Consider the following 16,242-nt stretch of genomic DNA (forward strand, 5'->3'; position numbering starts at 1 on the left):
CCATTAGTGCTACTGTAGAAAGGATCAGTTCCACAATTTGAAGTAGTTTGTGTAAATATCACACATCTCTCCCACCAATCAAGACCAAACACTTTTGACCTTCTCCTCCAAGCAGACTCTGGGGCTGTAACGTTTCTGTAAGTAGTTCTAGAATAACTCAGGAAAAGCCACAGAGCTGGTAGAAGATGGGACCCTCAAAGCATAACTAAGGTGTTCTAAAAACGTACGTAGCCAGAAAACACTGCCACAGTGATCCACAGCAAAGCACCCAGCACTCACAACTGTCTGAGGAAAGAAACGCTTGGGTTGTCTGCCTTTCAGATATACTAGTGCCATGCAGCCCTGGAAAATGAACAGAAAGTAGTCAAGCCCACACCCTGAAGCAAAGATTTGATGGAACACGCTCAGCTCTCCTGTGACTGGCTGTGAGCAAAGAAAACTCAACCACAGGTGAATTTGTTGATGACTGTTGGTTTCAAATATCAGTACACATCATCAGTAATACTCCTGCACCTCTGCAAGCCGCACCTCTAAAGATGTATAAAGGCAGGTAGTCATTCTGAACTGCAAATGGGAGAACTACTCTAAAAAAGCCAGATCCTTAAAATCTCAAATTGATACACCACAGTCATAAAGATGAGGTTGAGTTTTCTCTTCTGAATACACAGGCAGTAAATGCACTTCTAAGAGAAGCATTAGACCTTGCTCTGAAGGCAGGGACACCTCACAGAGAGTTAATGAGAAAGAGGTTAAGTTGCTAAAGCACGGACCTATTCAGTTAAAAACAGAATGATATTTTAAGTCTGTTTGCAATTTTAAGACCTTGCTTTTAATCTTGTACCTCGAAGTCTGACATCAAGTTTTAATGAAGATTCATCCTCTTTTTTTCTCTCACCCTTAGGTCTGCTTGGTTTAAGAGCAAAGCAAAAGATCCCTGAGCGCCTCAGCTTCCAACTGTACTGAATTCTGAAATGTCTTTGGACTGGGAGACATGAACTAGTCCTAACCCAAGGCTGATATTGTCAACAGAACCCTTCAGTTGGCTGCTGTAAGACTGGTTCGATGCCCTGCATGGAAAGAAAAATGAGAGGGGAAAAAGAGAGAAGGGAACACATGGGGAGGAGAGGGGAAAAAAGAAAACAAACACCAAAAAACAAAACAAACCAAAACAAAAAAAAAACACTAAAACAAAAGGGAAAAGGAAATATGAAATAAAGACATGGGGGGGATAAATGTAATGCACAAGATATTAGACCAGGAAGAAAGCGAGAAGTGGAAAGAGAGGAAAGTCACTTTTTAAAGAAAAGATGTTGCTGTGCTTGGAAGATAAAATGATTCAAAATCTCCTGTCCATTACAGATAAATGGAAAGACAGGGCCCATCATATCAAATGAATGATGTCAGGACTGATAATAACAGCACCTGGGGCACAGTGAACTATGAAATCTAAAGGGATGCATTGTGTTTGATATGTAGAGAGCAACATCACCATTCACTGTGCATCTTAAAAGCAGACAGCAGTACCAGCACAGGATAAGAATATCTATAAAGGAAAGTAGGCACAAGTAAACATCAGGATGCCGTTGAACAGCGTGTGGCAGCCTCAGACAGACACAGCATGCTGGACTTATAAATAACTACTGCTTACCCAGGATGGAAGCAAGAGGAATATTTGCATTAAGGTGTTTTGGTCTTGCAATTAAGAAAGCTCAGATCAACCTGAGATGTGAGTACATGTGGAGAGGGCAGGTGGAATCGTGAATTTTCTTGATTGTTAACCTTTTCAGAGAACAAGGCAGTGATGTTGGAAAGCAGCAGAACCAGTAAAGCCCTCCCTCATAATTAAAAGGAAGATGTGACAGAAATAGAATTATTTTTTTACAGCCTGAAGTCCATGCGCTGGAACTGACTACATTCACCATACATTTATTCCATGGAGATGCTCATCCAATGCCATCTAGTCGTTGCATTACAGCATTGCCCTGCGATGTCTATGGTCATTCTAGAAACAGGAAGCCCCCACAACAACAGCAATATTGGAGGCTTTAAACTGTGTGCAATCCAATGAAACACCAGCTTATGGCAACTAACAGTCTTCCATTTTCTGAAATATCTGCCTTAATTGCATTAGAGAAATGTTGAAGTACTGAGTACTGCTTCGTAGAGCTCTTCATATAATCCATTTCATTTTATAGCAGATAAATATACAGATAAGCACTACAGGACTCTACAGCTGGAATCAAAGATGGGGAAAAAGAGGGCAAGGTGTTTTCCTACTGTGCTCTGGGCTGCATCATTAATTTCATAGTGAAACTTCTTTCCCATCATTTAAGTGAGCTGCTTAAAGTTCCCTCTGGGATACCTCACTTGGGCATCTTGGCAAGCCACGGGGTTTCACTGAAGAAATGTGATCCCTTCCCCATTTACTTCAAGAAACAAAGGGGGCAATGTTCTTTCTTTGTTCAGGGATTGAAGTTACCAGATTTTCATTTGTTCACAGTGAAATATAGGTGAATATCTGCAAGGCATATATACAGGCACCAATGACCAAAGCAGTTTCCATCCACATTACTGCAGCTAACAATTCACTACTGATCATAGCTTATCTCTTAGATGACACTCGTACTATCTGGCTGCCAACCAACTGAACAAGGCCACTGGAAAGATCCTGACCACTTTAGACCACTGCTGCTCAAAGACTTTTCCATTTCAGCACAGATTAATGAATCCATGATGTGTTGTACTTCCTCTTGAGCAAATGGTGTTCTAAAGCACCACTCCATCAGCTTCTTCTTGCCTACCCACATCAGAGCATTGATGCTAATTAGCATAACGAGCCTTCAGAGTTTCACCTTCTACATCTGACTGATTTTTTTTACAGTGGACAATTCTTCCTTCCCAAGATAAATGATTTAGTCTGTGCTTTCTCCTTTTGGTCCGTGTAACTGTGTCTCTGTCCTTGTTCTGATAGGAGAGTTCCTTTTCTCTCAGCGGACACATTTCATTAAGCCGCACTTTGTCACAAACCAGTTAGACACAGAATGAGATCTGCATCATTCCCAGCTAACACTGTCAATGTCATAATCAAATGAGACAAGAAGTTCACATGACCTACTGAAAAGGTGAGTTAACAGCCTTATCACAGCTAAACTACCTCCTCAGTTCCACATGAAAGGACGCTCATCAGATTTCTACTATTTTAGCTGCAACAACAGTAACTATCAAATATGAGAACAAATTCACCTGCAGTTGGTGACACTTTGCACTGTCATTTATGAGGAAAATGCAAGTTATGATGATCTGTACTGTTTTGTGGAGGAGTAAATAAGGATTCAGGAAGCACCTAAAAACTGAAAGTTTCTTGACACCTACCATGAGATTGAGTCATCTTTAGACCCTTTTTGCAACAACTTCAAATACTTTCTCACTGGTAAGAAAGCCCAAAACAGAATTTTTAGTCACTAGTTCTGACTGGAAAAAGTAATTTTCAACTCAAGATTTTTCTTTTAACAAGTACCTGCTTCCTGCTGGAAATCATAGCTTTTCCTCAGCTCATTCTCTTCAAAACTTGGAGTTTTCCATCAAAACTTCAAATTGGCCAGTTCAGAATGTTAAACTGTTTAAGAGATGCCCTCAGCATATGGCAGAATATGTGCACTTAAGGATTCTAAGGTACTCATTCTTCTCTGCCAAAGCGCCTCTTTGTCTGGGCCACGTGTCCTACAACACAACTTAAAGCGCTGACAACACTAATTCAGTAAGATGCACAAATTAAGATGCAGCGGGGGAGGCAGGTGAAGCCAGGACAACGGGACAGCCAAGCAACTCCCAAATGGCACTGCAATGACATTTCCAAATGGAAATGATGTTTTTAAATGGGAAGATTTGGCTCCAATTTTGACTATTACTCATTGAAAAGCTTAAGTTTACCATGGGGAGAAAACAGTTCTTTAAGACAGCCTCATCCTCCTACAAACTCTTTCAGCAGATCCTAATTTTGCAGGCACAAATATTGAAAAGTGAAGACACTCATGCAACAAGGTAGCAAATCAGTGAAAAATTAAGACCAGAACCAGAGGTTTCAAGACAAAGGACTGAATAACTAACATTTTACTTTTGAAGTAATGTCCTTCAGCCTGCTTCTAAGTCTTGCATTGTTCACTTTCTTAATTTAAATATGGTTTACATTCATATACCTGAAGAAAGGTTCTTAACTGACTTAAGCTAATTGCTCACATATGGATTGCATTAATTGAGTTGATTTAAATATCGGGTAGTTATATCAGTGCAATCTCCATATACAAATGAACACTAAGAAATACATTGTCCAGATGACTGTTCTAAAATTTAAACCCAACTAAGTGACACATAAGAGCAAAGTGTGGCATCATAGATCAATAATAAGAACTACAAGCAGAGCCTTGCGTAGAGGCCAAGAATAAAAAATAAATAGAATGTGCAGAGATACCTTCAGATCTGTTCAATTTTCCTAGGATCCTTATGCAGCCCCATAGTCCAGTAGGTAGCACTCATTCCTACAGGCAAGAGCGAACTGAAGATGTTAATTAGAATGGGAGGAAAAGACCTCAGAACAGATGCTACGAAACAGAAATATTCTGCTAATAAGTTATAGAATAATTGGAGTAATCCAAAAACATTGTCAGTGAGTGCTGAAGAACCGTTGCACTTTTGTTTTAGTAATGAGAGTAATGAAACAAACACTGCACAAGGACTGTGGTCCAAGATATTATGATACAGTTCCCTTCTGGACCATCACTAACATCATCCTGGTCTAATCATGTTCAGCATCATCTAAAAGGTTTTGTCCAGCTTGTAACATCCCGCTTCCTGCTAGTCATTGATCAGGACATTGTGCGCCTACCTCAGAAGACAAACCAATTTTGGAAACCTAGAGTCCCTTTTCAGTTTGGGGCCTGCAAAGATCTGTGTATCAGACTTGTTTCAGCAAACTGACAGCAGCACGAGCAGAGATCTCAGTACATGAGACTGTGATGTGATTTATGCTGGAACTGACTGCAGGTTGACATATATGAAGACATACTATACTTCCTCCGTCAGTAAATTAGAGTACTGACAAAGCACCATTACCAGAAATATGCTGAGCGGTAGCTTATGAAATAACACAAACCCAAGAACACAGTTTGTCAACCACCCTCTCCATGGCAGGCACAGTTAAAGAAAGTAACACTAGACTTTGCTAATCACTCACATTGGAGGAGCTTTCCCTTCTTTCTTCCTACTTTTCTCCCTTTCTTTTTACAGTCACGCCTTAAAACCAATATGATTGTGATCATATTGCTACTGATGCCTACAGCTCCACTGGAAATGCCCGCTATAACAGGATATATACACTGTTGTGTGACGATGCCTACTAACTTCACAGGCTACTTGCATGACAAATACAATCTCCCCGCAATGAAGTAATAATTCCTCACAGGTTACTCAGCAATCATATACATGAATGCAAGCTTTTCCCCTTTCTGAACACAGAATTTCCAGCTCTGCCTGCCTAGTCCACTGAACAGTCACGAATTCCTATGAAACAATTTGATTTCTTTGCAATAAGTGTTCCTTTCTGTAGAGATAAGCAATAGTTACAGATCAGGTCTGTTTGCAATACAGTTTCCATGTCAAAATAGGAAAAAAAGCCAGAGCAAAACACTGAAAAAACAACAAAAGACTTATTTTCAAGTTATGCATTCCACCTGACTCTGAAGGGAAATGCATGTCTTCTATTGAACTAGACACGCATTCCATGCATCCTCAGAGATCAGGCAACCGCTGCTCTACCATCACTAGAAAAGCATCTGAGGGACTAATCTGTCACTGAGCAGAGTGAGCAGGCACAGATAAGTAAATCAGTTTGGGGTTATATCTGCAGATGCACTAAGTTGTTTTATTTACTTTCCCCCTATGCTTATGCACTACATGACTTCAAAGCTCAACTGAATGCTAATTCTGATACGAAAAGATGCACTAAAACAAATTGCACTTACGTAACTGCTCATCCAAGCACAGTGTCTCTGGGCACTGCACAATAGTAAAGTTAAACGAAGCATTCAATACCCACTTATTAAAATAAAGTATTCACTGGAGAAACCTGATGGGCTTGTAAATGTCTGCAAAACATTCAGGAAAAAAAAAATAAAATTAAAATATCCATATAAAATGCAGTAACTGATAAAATCGCTATAAAACAAAACAAAACAGACCCAATTCTCCAGGGAAACTCACATAATGGTGAGATTGGGCCAAGTGTTTAAGAGATGCCACGCAAGTGGTAAGTAAAGCTGGCACAGAAAAGTGAGGGCGCATAGAGAAAAATGAAGACTCCTAAGAAAAAGGATTTGAATTTGAGGGGAGATCTGCCTTAGAAACCAGGGCAAACACATTAAGTGCAGCAGTTTTGCTGGAAGATTCTAGTGGAAAAAAACAAAAGTCAAAGAAAAACTAGGACAGTAGATAGGAACAAATGTAAGCGGTTCTTATATACTTATGTGAGCAGAAATCTAAGCTGTTTTTTTTTTTCCATAGCAATTGGCAAATTTTAATTGGGGGCTCGTACGATCAAAAAAAAATCCCTCTTGAAACAGATTTGTAAAATGAAGTTACTTGAATTCTGAAATAAATGACCTGATTTTTCAAAATATGGAGCTACTCATCACTGCCTATTGAAGTTCAATAGAATTGCAAGCACTCAGCATCTTCCAAAGTCAGGAAATTCTTAACTAGCTTCCTAAAACATATTGGATCAGGGCAACTAATTTATGGTCCTTACTATTCGTTTTTATCTCTGTTCTTCAATTGAATCAGGAAGCTTTACGTATCAGAATATATCAGCAATATTCTAGAATGGAGGACACAGAACTTTTCCAAGTATTTTGGTGAGTTTCTGCATAGCTCTTCCTTCCCTTCCCTTGTTTTTAATGTATTGAAGTAGAGGAAAAATCTCTTGAAGGGTAATGAATTAAGGATATTTGGGCATCAATGGGTTTGAAGACACTTATGAAGAAAATCAATGATCGGCATCCAATTCTGGTAATAAAGCACTTAAAAAACTTTCAGATTAGAAGCACTGTCCTGCGTCAGTGAGTCAAAACCTCAGGTTCTGATCAAAAGCTGAAATAACTCACGACATAGCAAAGGGCAGCACAGTAAGCTCTCTCATTTAGACATGGAGAAAAGGGTACAAGATAAGAACACTAATAGGACCACTGGATCATTATAGCTCTTCTACTTCAAAGGTCCATGTTTAAAAGCTGATACAGTGCCACTAAACAACATGTGTCTGCTGGCTGCTCTACATGCTCAGTCACTAAACAAGGAGTAGGACCATACTGTCTACCTTTACTTAAGTTAACGACCGAGCACTACAGTTTTCTTCTCTCTAATACGAGAAACAGTTTTCATCACCTCATGGGTAAAGCAGGGTTTGCCCATGATTCTATGTTTTAATTCTTGATGGACCTTCCAGACCTAACAGGTGAATAACAGTACTGATTTATTGCTAAGTGCATCATACAGGGCAATACTACTTATGCCACGAAGGAGAAATTGTGCTAAGCACCAACTTTAAACCAAAAGAGCTTCAAAACTGCCTTCTAAAGACCAATATTTCATCACTGCAAAGAAACAACCTTAGACGCAACTTCCAACCATATTTTTCAGTGGAGGGCATCCATAGCATTTCTATCCACAGAATGACATGGAAGGGAAGTACAGGGGAATAAAATTCTCTGTTTGAAGATGGATTTGAAACAGAAACACGCCATGTGCTTAGAATCATAAATAGAGGCAGGAAGGCTAACGAGGCTCTGGAATATTTCTGATGTTATCTGATAGTGTTTTTCTTTTCTGAATTTCTCCAGGACTCCTTGTACTTTGAGCTATCCCGCCCCTCTCAGACCCAGGAGAGATTAAAGACTCAGCTGCATAACATTTAATCAATACCGATAAGCTCATAGAAATATCCTCTACAAAAATCAATGTGCAAATTCAAGTAGGCCATTCTGATCAACTGGAATAAATGTTGCAAATTATTTTGACCGTGGCTGTAAAAACACTGAGGAATAAACACCAACAAAGGAAAGACCTTAAGATCTAAGTTATCTTTCTCCTATATATATAAACAACGTAGTTCAGCTGTTACTGTTTGAATTTAGGTAAATTAGTGCTTTCTCAGCTTCTTATCTTTATAGTGTATTTGTAAGCAAAGTCATTGATTGCCTGAAGCAGAAGACCTAGAAAAAAACTTCAGCCTTCCACCTTTCTTGAACAACTTAATTCCAAATATATATAATTAATAGTGCTATATAGTGCTGTGAAATGCTAAATATCTTTAATTCTTCTTAAGGTGTAACACTTTTTTAACCTCCTCACAGTCTGAGCAGCAGTTCCTTAGTGGTGGATAGCGTGATAGACGCTTATCTCTAGCCCTGAGTGCTGCAAAATACCAGGAACAGAAAGCTAACAGAGATAGCAACAAGGTAAAAAGAAAGAGGAAGAACTAGGCCTTATAGAGCTCGTTTCTCACACAGCAAATCTGTTGGCCCCAAAATTATGCTCATTGAATGGCAGCACTGAATGTATTTCTCATGGTATGACTCCACAGCTGCAAAATCCCAGCTGCAATTAAGGAACTGCGGGGCTGGATGTTCCATCATTTTTATATGTGCAGGCACTCCAGCGGTGGCTGTGGCAGGCTGCAGCTGCCTGCTCTCAGCCCCCAGCTGCTGCCTCGCAAAAAAGGCAGTAACTGCAATTGTGTGCAAACGTTAGGAAAACACAAATTTTGTGGGTGTTGGAATGGTTCAAAATTGCTGAGCATTATTTCATTCTAGCGCTTCCCAGCTCAGTCAGGTGAATAGGACTTGCTTGGAAGATATCACAAGAACGTGGTTTTACGCCACTGGAAGAGGTGATGAGGTGACCTCCTAAGCATAATGGTTTCAAACAGAAAGATAATAGCTGAATTTCAGAGTAGACACATCTCAGAGGAAATCCTCATGACTCCAACTTTGAGCAAGTTTCCAATGATTACAGAACAAGCAGGTGCCTTTTTCTCTTGTTTATCTGTTAGGGTTTTCCTGTCTATGTGGCATTGAGTACTGATTGCTGTCTAAAAGAGTAGCTGTGTTGGATGGTTCACAGATACTAGGGACAAATTAACAGCCTGACAGTTACATGCAAAAGTACAGACTTATGTCTTCTTCCTCAATATTATGTCATACTTGATGAGAAATACTTCTGAATATACCCTTTAGGGTGCATGCACCTCCTTCATCTAGCTTACGTCTAAGATAATTCCATCTGAAGATGCTGGCAAAGGTGGAAGAAGCTAAGATACTTTTGCATGATCACATATTCAATAGCTTTGCTTCACTGTGGCATCTGGCTGAGCCCTTCCCAACTCTCCCATACTTTCCCTTCACTAAGTCCATCGGTGGTTCAGATGCATTGCCATTTTGAGTTCAGGGAAATGATTCAGCAGAGGGTTGTTAGAAGAACTGAAGCACTGCCATTGCTTCAAATAACATTCCTGCTGAGGTCATAGATGTGACTGAAAGTTGGCAAAGGGAAGAGCAAGGAGAAGAACCCTTGAGGCACTCGAAGCAATGATACCACTGACAAGCTCTCTGAAGAGAGAGCTTTGCTGCAGCAGTAATATGGGAGATGCCATTTGAACAAAGGAATAATAGAAATCAGTACAGTCAAATCATGTGTCTTTTAAGTTGTAGTTTAGTCAACTACGTTTTCAAAGTATTATTTACACGCACATCCCAGGATTTCATCAAATGCAAAGTATATCCACTGATTGAATGGCCACAATCCCTTAATGGCAATCAAAGAAGAGAGATGTTTGAATTTTAGTTTCTTACTGATTTATTATTATTATCTAGCTCTCTGCTTGCAACTGCAAATATCCCTTTGCTGCTCCATTAACCTGATCACTTATCTATGTTTCAAACTACACTCAGAATGTCCACACAGAAAATATCCACACTACATTTGGAGAAGATGTGCCTTGCATTTATGCATGAGATCATGGGCTACATTTTAATGGATACTTAACCTGGGCTAAAAATCAGCTAGCACTGTAAGGAAGGACTCTGGTCACATCCCACCAAGTACTGAATACCAGTAGATGACTCATGCACAACCAAAACCATAGTGCCATAGAGTGGAAGGGTCAGTTCATCTGCCATTTACCCTGAGTCAAAAAAGCATCAGCACAAACAAAAAATGGAGCAGGGAAACTCACCCCAGGCTTGGGCTAAGCCAGATTATCAGAGAAGGTTTCCTGAACAGCAAATATATATCCTCTAATATCCTCTAACAGAGCACACTTGTGTACACATCAGGTCCTAGCAAAAGTTGGAATGGCAAGAAAGCATCGGTACATCCCTCATTTCTGTTGTTCCCAAAGGAAATGGTCCCTTATCATCACTATCCTCACATACACAACATTTGCTACTTGTTTTTAGCAGTGATGAAGTTTTTGTTTTATCTGCTAGCAGTTGTTTCAGCCAGATGTTTCACTGAGAGATTCTGACTGGTTGACAAATAAAGTTTACAGTTTCTTAAGGAAGATAAAAAAGGAAATGGGGGAATTTACACACCACAATTGGGTTACACTACCAGTAACGCTACCAGCCTGCAAACTAATTTCACTTACTACAGCAGAGCAATGGTAGATCTACAGCAGAATGCAGGGGAAGCAGAATGCAACCATAAGCCACTGCCCCTTTATTGACCAATTTCCCCATCATGCTGATGGCACTAGAGATGCTTCACAGAATGCGACTCAAAAGGCCATCAGTTGGTTTTCCTTAATCATTTCCTGTAACAACGCAAACAAGAAAGTTCACCAACTCAGTATCTTCCTATTTTGTCTGATTTTCCAGCAGAACACGCATTTCCAGTACATTTGTAGGCTCAGAATCTGCCAAAGATATCACTGTTGTCATTCAATGCATTATGGTGCATGTTAAAAGAAGTGATTTCTATTAATAAGAGGAGCAAATGAAAATAAATTACTTAGAGCCAAGTCGTAGAGATTCTTATTCCTTCAGTTTCTGGATATAAGATGATCTCAGTAAACAGATCAAAAATGTCATTCTCCCTTACCACTCATAGCCATTATAACGACTGCCCAGAGCTCCATATTGACACTCAGTGTCGCCTATTGAATATGACTGTAGCAAATGTCAACTTTTGTCCTGTTAGAGTACAACTGTCATGTGATAGATAGAGCTGCCTGTCAATTCCTCACTGTGCTTTTCTACCTTCCTTTCAACTTCCATTACATTGTACGTTTTTAAAGAAAAGATGCCTTCTTTCCAACAACAATAACCATCTTCAGTACACTTCAAAGCCACAGTGAAGAAACGCTTATGGACTGTGAAAAGCATTGCTCAAAGAGAAGCCTCACATTTAGGGGGTTGATCCATCAATGACCTTCAAACACCTGGATGTACCACAGATAGGACACACATCATTCTACATAAACACAATCATCTCTTTCTTAAATGTGCCCCATTAAGAAATATAACCGAAAAATATATGGAAACAATTCATCTTCCCTACCAGACGTTTATCTTTTTAACCACCAGATAGGACTGTATATGAAAAGCAACTTCCTTCTCAAATCCCTACTGGAAGCAATAGGAACACTGCGTTACAATCAGCTCCACACAGGCAAATGTTTTATTCATATCGCACGACTGGAAGAAAAAATAGAAAGAAAGAGGGGAAAAAAAAAGGCATATACTGGTTAATTTTATCTAAATAAACCCCACAGTGTGGCTTTTAAATGATATCAAGATCTTTTCCTACCCCACTGAGGTACGTTTTACCTATTTGGGATGAGTGGCATCAAATGCAGTTGCCAAGAGTGAAACCCCACAGCTCTTTACAGTAAGTCATGGAATCCAGAGGCCTTTCCACACATCCCGCAGATAAATGGATTATTTAACGTGATTTTTCAAACAAGCGATCAAACCCAATCCCACTTCACTTAACCAAATGAGTTTCAAGGAGGAGAAACAAAGAAATCTACTGCCGTTTTCAAGACTGACAGTTTCTCTTCTCTTCTAGTTCTTCCTCCCACCACCACCTGTTTTGCACAACATGTTACTAATATCGTAATCACTGAATTATTAGACAGAGAATTTACAAGCACCACTTGTTTTTTCCTTGCTGATGAAGGGAAACTGCCACAGCAATGAAAACTACAGATTATATCTTCTAAACTCGGGTCTGAGGAGAGCATAAGCTACACTAACGATTTCTGAACACTAATAACAAAACCACTTAACGCTCTCTATTATTTAATATAAAACAGTCCTACATAAGTAATAGGGAAAATATTGTAACAGAATAGGCCAATGGGGAACAAAGCTACTCAAGAAATACGATACAGTCCATTGCATTGAATAGGAATGAAGATGAATTATTTTCCAAATATTAAAGAACTACTAGGACAGAGATTCTATAGTTGACAGCATGGATGGATTCCATAGAGATAAAACTGTGACCATAGGCCAATATCGAGCTATATTTGGCAAAGAACAAAGTAAAGGGTTGGAAAGAGTTCTGGACAGTACCTACCAGTAACGACATGTGATGCTTCAATAATCTCAGTGGATTAGCAAAACAAAAAATGAGTAAAAAAGGAAGAGCAGGAAAGCAGCACACAAAGGGCAGAAGCTGAAGTGCAAACAGAAAGAAAGACTTCTGCTAAGAAATAAAAGACAAAAATAAAAGAGACTCTGAACTGCAAAGAAATTGGGATTTCACTCCCTTTGGGGGCACCTCAAGGAAAGAAAATGTATGCTGAGATAGTGAAGAAAACAATCAAAGATAGGGTAAATATTTACGTTTCTATTCACATAACTGAGAAGGTATAAATCATAAGAAAAACCAACAGCTTGGACCTTGGGGGATTTCTCAGTGCTGTTTTGTTTACACATAGAGAGCCAGCACTTTGCTTAGAGCTTCTTCCATCAGCTTCACTGCAGGGTTACAAACAAGGAATCGGGTCTTTCAGTGGAAAAGATATTCACACTGCACTCCTATGGCTGTGAAGTTTCTGCAGCATGGTGGTTCTGGCTTAAAGTTCATGCTGTAAATCCAAGTAGTGCCACATGCTTATCCGAGTACAATCCAAGAGAAAATGCCAGACAAACTCTCGTTCACCTCAAAGCCCCAGAAAGATAAGAAAAACAGCACACACTTGTCCTTTGACAATACTTCTTTCTCTGTCTTCTGCAAAGTGACACAAATATTGAAAAGAATCTCATTTTCAGTATGCTCCTTGCTACCAAGTATTCTAACACAATTTATGGATTATAAATATAACTCAGGCAGTGAAACATCCAACTACTGAAGACAACAGCTGGTCTCAAATTCATGGCTAACAATACAACCTTATCAGCCCAAAAAAAGCAATTACAGACTACAGGACCTTTAAACCAGAAAAAAAAAAATGAAAATCAAAGACCATGGCAGATAAAGGCAGTGTCAGTTTCCAGCCTGGGCTGCCAGCCAATCATTTCTGATTGTAAACCATTGACAACCTGCTCTGCCAGGTTATAAGATACTGGGATCACTCGCCTATTACTGAAGTGCAGTTAAAACATTCAAACGTGACAACAGTAACAGCTCTACATCATGGTGAAAAGGAACTGAGTTTCAAATGATTGAACCAATGCTAATACTGCAAGGAAGGGAACAGCAGCAATGCCTGATACATTATCAAGCATCACTGCCCTTTCTAACAAGGTTTACCTGGTTACAGGTAATAACCGTAAACAGTGATTGCCAGTAGTAGCACGGACCGTAAGTTCTGAAACAGAAGATGCTAAGTGACAGTCCTGCCATCTCCTCTTCTGTGAACCCAATGCATTGGGGCTCAGAACTCTGTGCATCTGAGATGTCAAAGAATTCAATGCCTGGGTCAGAAGAGCACAGTATGTGTTTCACCTGGACTAAACCCTCTCAGATCCGCTCTGGATTTCATTTTTTTAACCTGCTTTATCTTAAATATATAAACTGAAAATCTAATACAACGCTTGCGTGCTGCTGACACCTCAGTGAGTATGAAAGCTAAAGGAACATGGATGGACAGGTGCATGGAGGGTGATGCTCTGCCTCACTCCACGAACTGATTGCCATGGCTGTACATTCTATATGAAACTGAATTTAACATTTCTCCCTGCTTTGCTTGTTCATCTTTTCTCCCAGCTTGATTTTTCTTACTCTTAGGATTTCTTACCCCTTGCTCTACCGTTCCAAGCACTTCTTTTCTCTGTACTCAGCCAGGTCTTCCTCACTGTGACTTCAGCTGTATGCATTAGCAAAATCGGCTGCTTTGATTAGAAACACAGGAGTGGAAGGAAGATAATAGCCCGGTTCTCTACACCTGATCTCCCAGTGAGGGGTCACTGATAGGGGTCAACAGCTGAAATAAGCGTCTCATCACATGAAGAGTTGGTGAAGAAAAAGCTGTACTGTCAAATAAAACAGAGCACAGCAGTGCTAGGAGTTGGAGGGGGTGAAGTTATCTATATATTTAGGCTGGTTTGTGTTTTGCAGATTTTGTTCTGAAGAAGCAGAGCTTTCAGCTCAACAGCAACAGAGCCTGAAGTCCTGTATTTAACTACAGGGCAGAGTCAACTGAGGAAGTTGCAACTCCATCCTCTCAGGAAACAGGCTTGTTAGAGGAGCTATGGAAGGAGCCACTCTGCTACCAAGCCTGCTCCCAAGGAAGCACCGCTCTCATCTTCTAAACAATACGGCTGTGACAATAATCCTGAAGGATTGTTTTTTAAGGCCAGTTCACTGATGGGCTCTGATTAAATTATCTCCAGAGTGATCCATCTGTTGATTGACACTTTTAAAATACCGACCGTCCCAGATCATTTGACACTGGCTACTGATGAATCATCAAGTTAAAGCCTTTACTTTAAATACTACTGTTACGAATGAAATGTCAAATAGTGACATTTGATATTCTGCACCAATTACTACCGCTCATGTGGGCACATAAACACCACTTAAGCGGAGTCAAAATCAGGCTATTAGGGTGCAGGGATCAAAAGAGACAGGCTACTTGTCTTGTCTGGGTTTATAGACTACATAGCTATTGAGGGTCCATTAATCAAGCAGGGAAAAAAACAGCTATTATGGGTACTGCAAAAAGAGATGGTCTAAAGGAGGTTGAAAAGGATGAGTGCCTGTGCCGTGCCATACATTCCTCGCTTCTCTTGAACAGCCCCCAGTTCGTGCGTCATTCTGACATAGATTATACAAACAAGGAGGCACTGTTGGGTTAAGGGTGATGAGAGAGAGGAAAATGTTGACAGACTCTCCACCAGTGTGAGGCACAGAGCTGTGAAAGCCTGCTCTGATTCTTAACTTGTATGGTCAAGAAGGGTGGAAGGCGCCTTACAGAGGATATTTCTGTATCAGGTCACGAGAGACAAAGTCTTGTTCCTTCAGCAGTACTTTTTATCCCTTGTATTTATAAGGGCAACAGTACTTACATGTCTCCTGCATATAGGAAAGCGCAGATCACAACTTTTACTCCACTGCATTTCAGAGTCAAAGCAGTCAACAGAGGTTAAAAAAACGCAATAAGAGAACTCTGGGGATTTATTAGCAGCCAGAATCATGCCATCAGTCCAGAACTTGATAATAAATAGCTTTCTTTTTTTTTCCTAAGAAAGCTTAGCTTCTCAACACTGAAAACTTGGTGGGTTTTTGAAGCCTTCTGAATACGTGAGCGAGCTTTGAGAAAGCTTCTTTTGAAGGTAGGGCTCATCCTTGACACAAATGTACAGTGGGGATACCTCAGATATTTGAATTAAATTTGACTTGAAAATTCTGAACTCAAAGCTCCAGAGTCATCAATTCCCACGCAAACATGTACTTGCCAGCTTTCTTATTTTCTCTGGAGCATACCACTGACCCTATTACAGCATCCCCCAGTTGTACGTGCAGCTACTTCTCTTTTCAATGAGACCGTGTTCAGAGGAAGCCAGCATGATGGATAATAGAAGTCCTTTGACATACTGTGTCATTTATCACATAACAGCCTCAATCCTCCTAACAGGGCCTTCTCCATATGTCACTGTCAGCTCTTGTGCCACCCCAATGCATCAAAAAGAAAAGTTTGAATATGAAGCATTGTAATTCCTAAGTCACAGCTCATTGCAGCTT

General features: G+C 40.0%; 1 protein-coding gene across 1 annotated transcript in view; it reads right to left on the reverse strand.

Annotated features, from left to right (window-relative positions):
* Positions 1-16,242, reverse strand: part of LOC146760358 (cytosolic carboxypeptidase 4-like) — a 74,328-nt gene that overhangs the window by 43,500 nt on the left and 14,586 nt on the right. The window lies entirely within an intron of this gene.

This window comes from Coturnix japonica, chromosome 6, assembly GCF_054131305.1.
Source record: "Coturnix japonica strain WE chromosome 6, WE-NBRP24, whole genome shotgun sequence".
Lineage (NCBI taxonomy): Eukaryota > Metazoa > Chordata > Aves > Galliformes > Phasianidae > Coturnix > Coturnix japonica.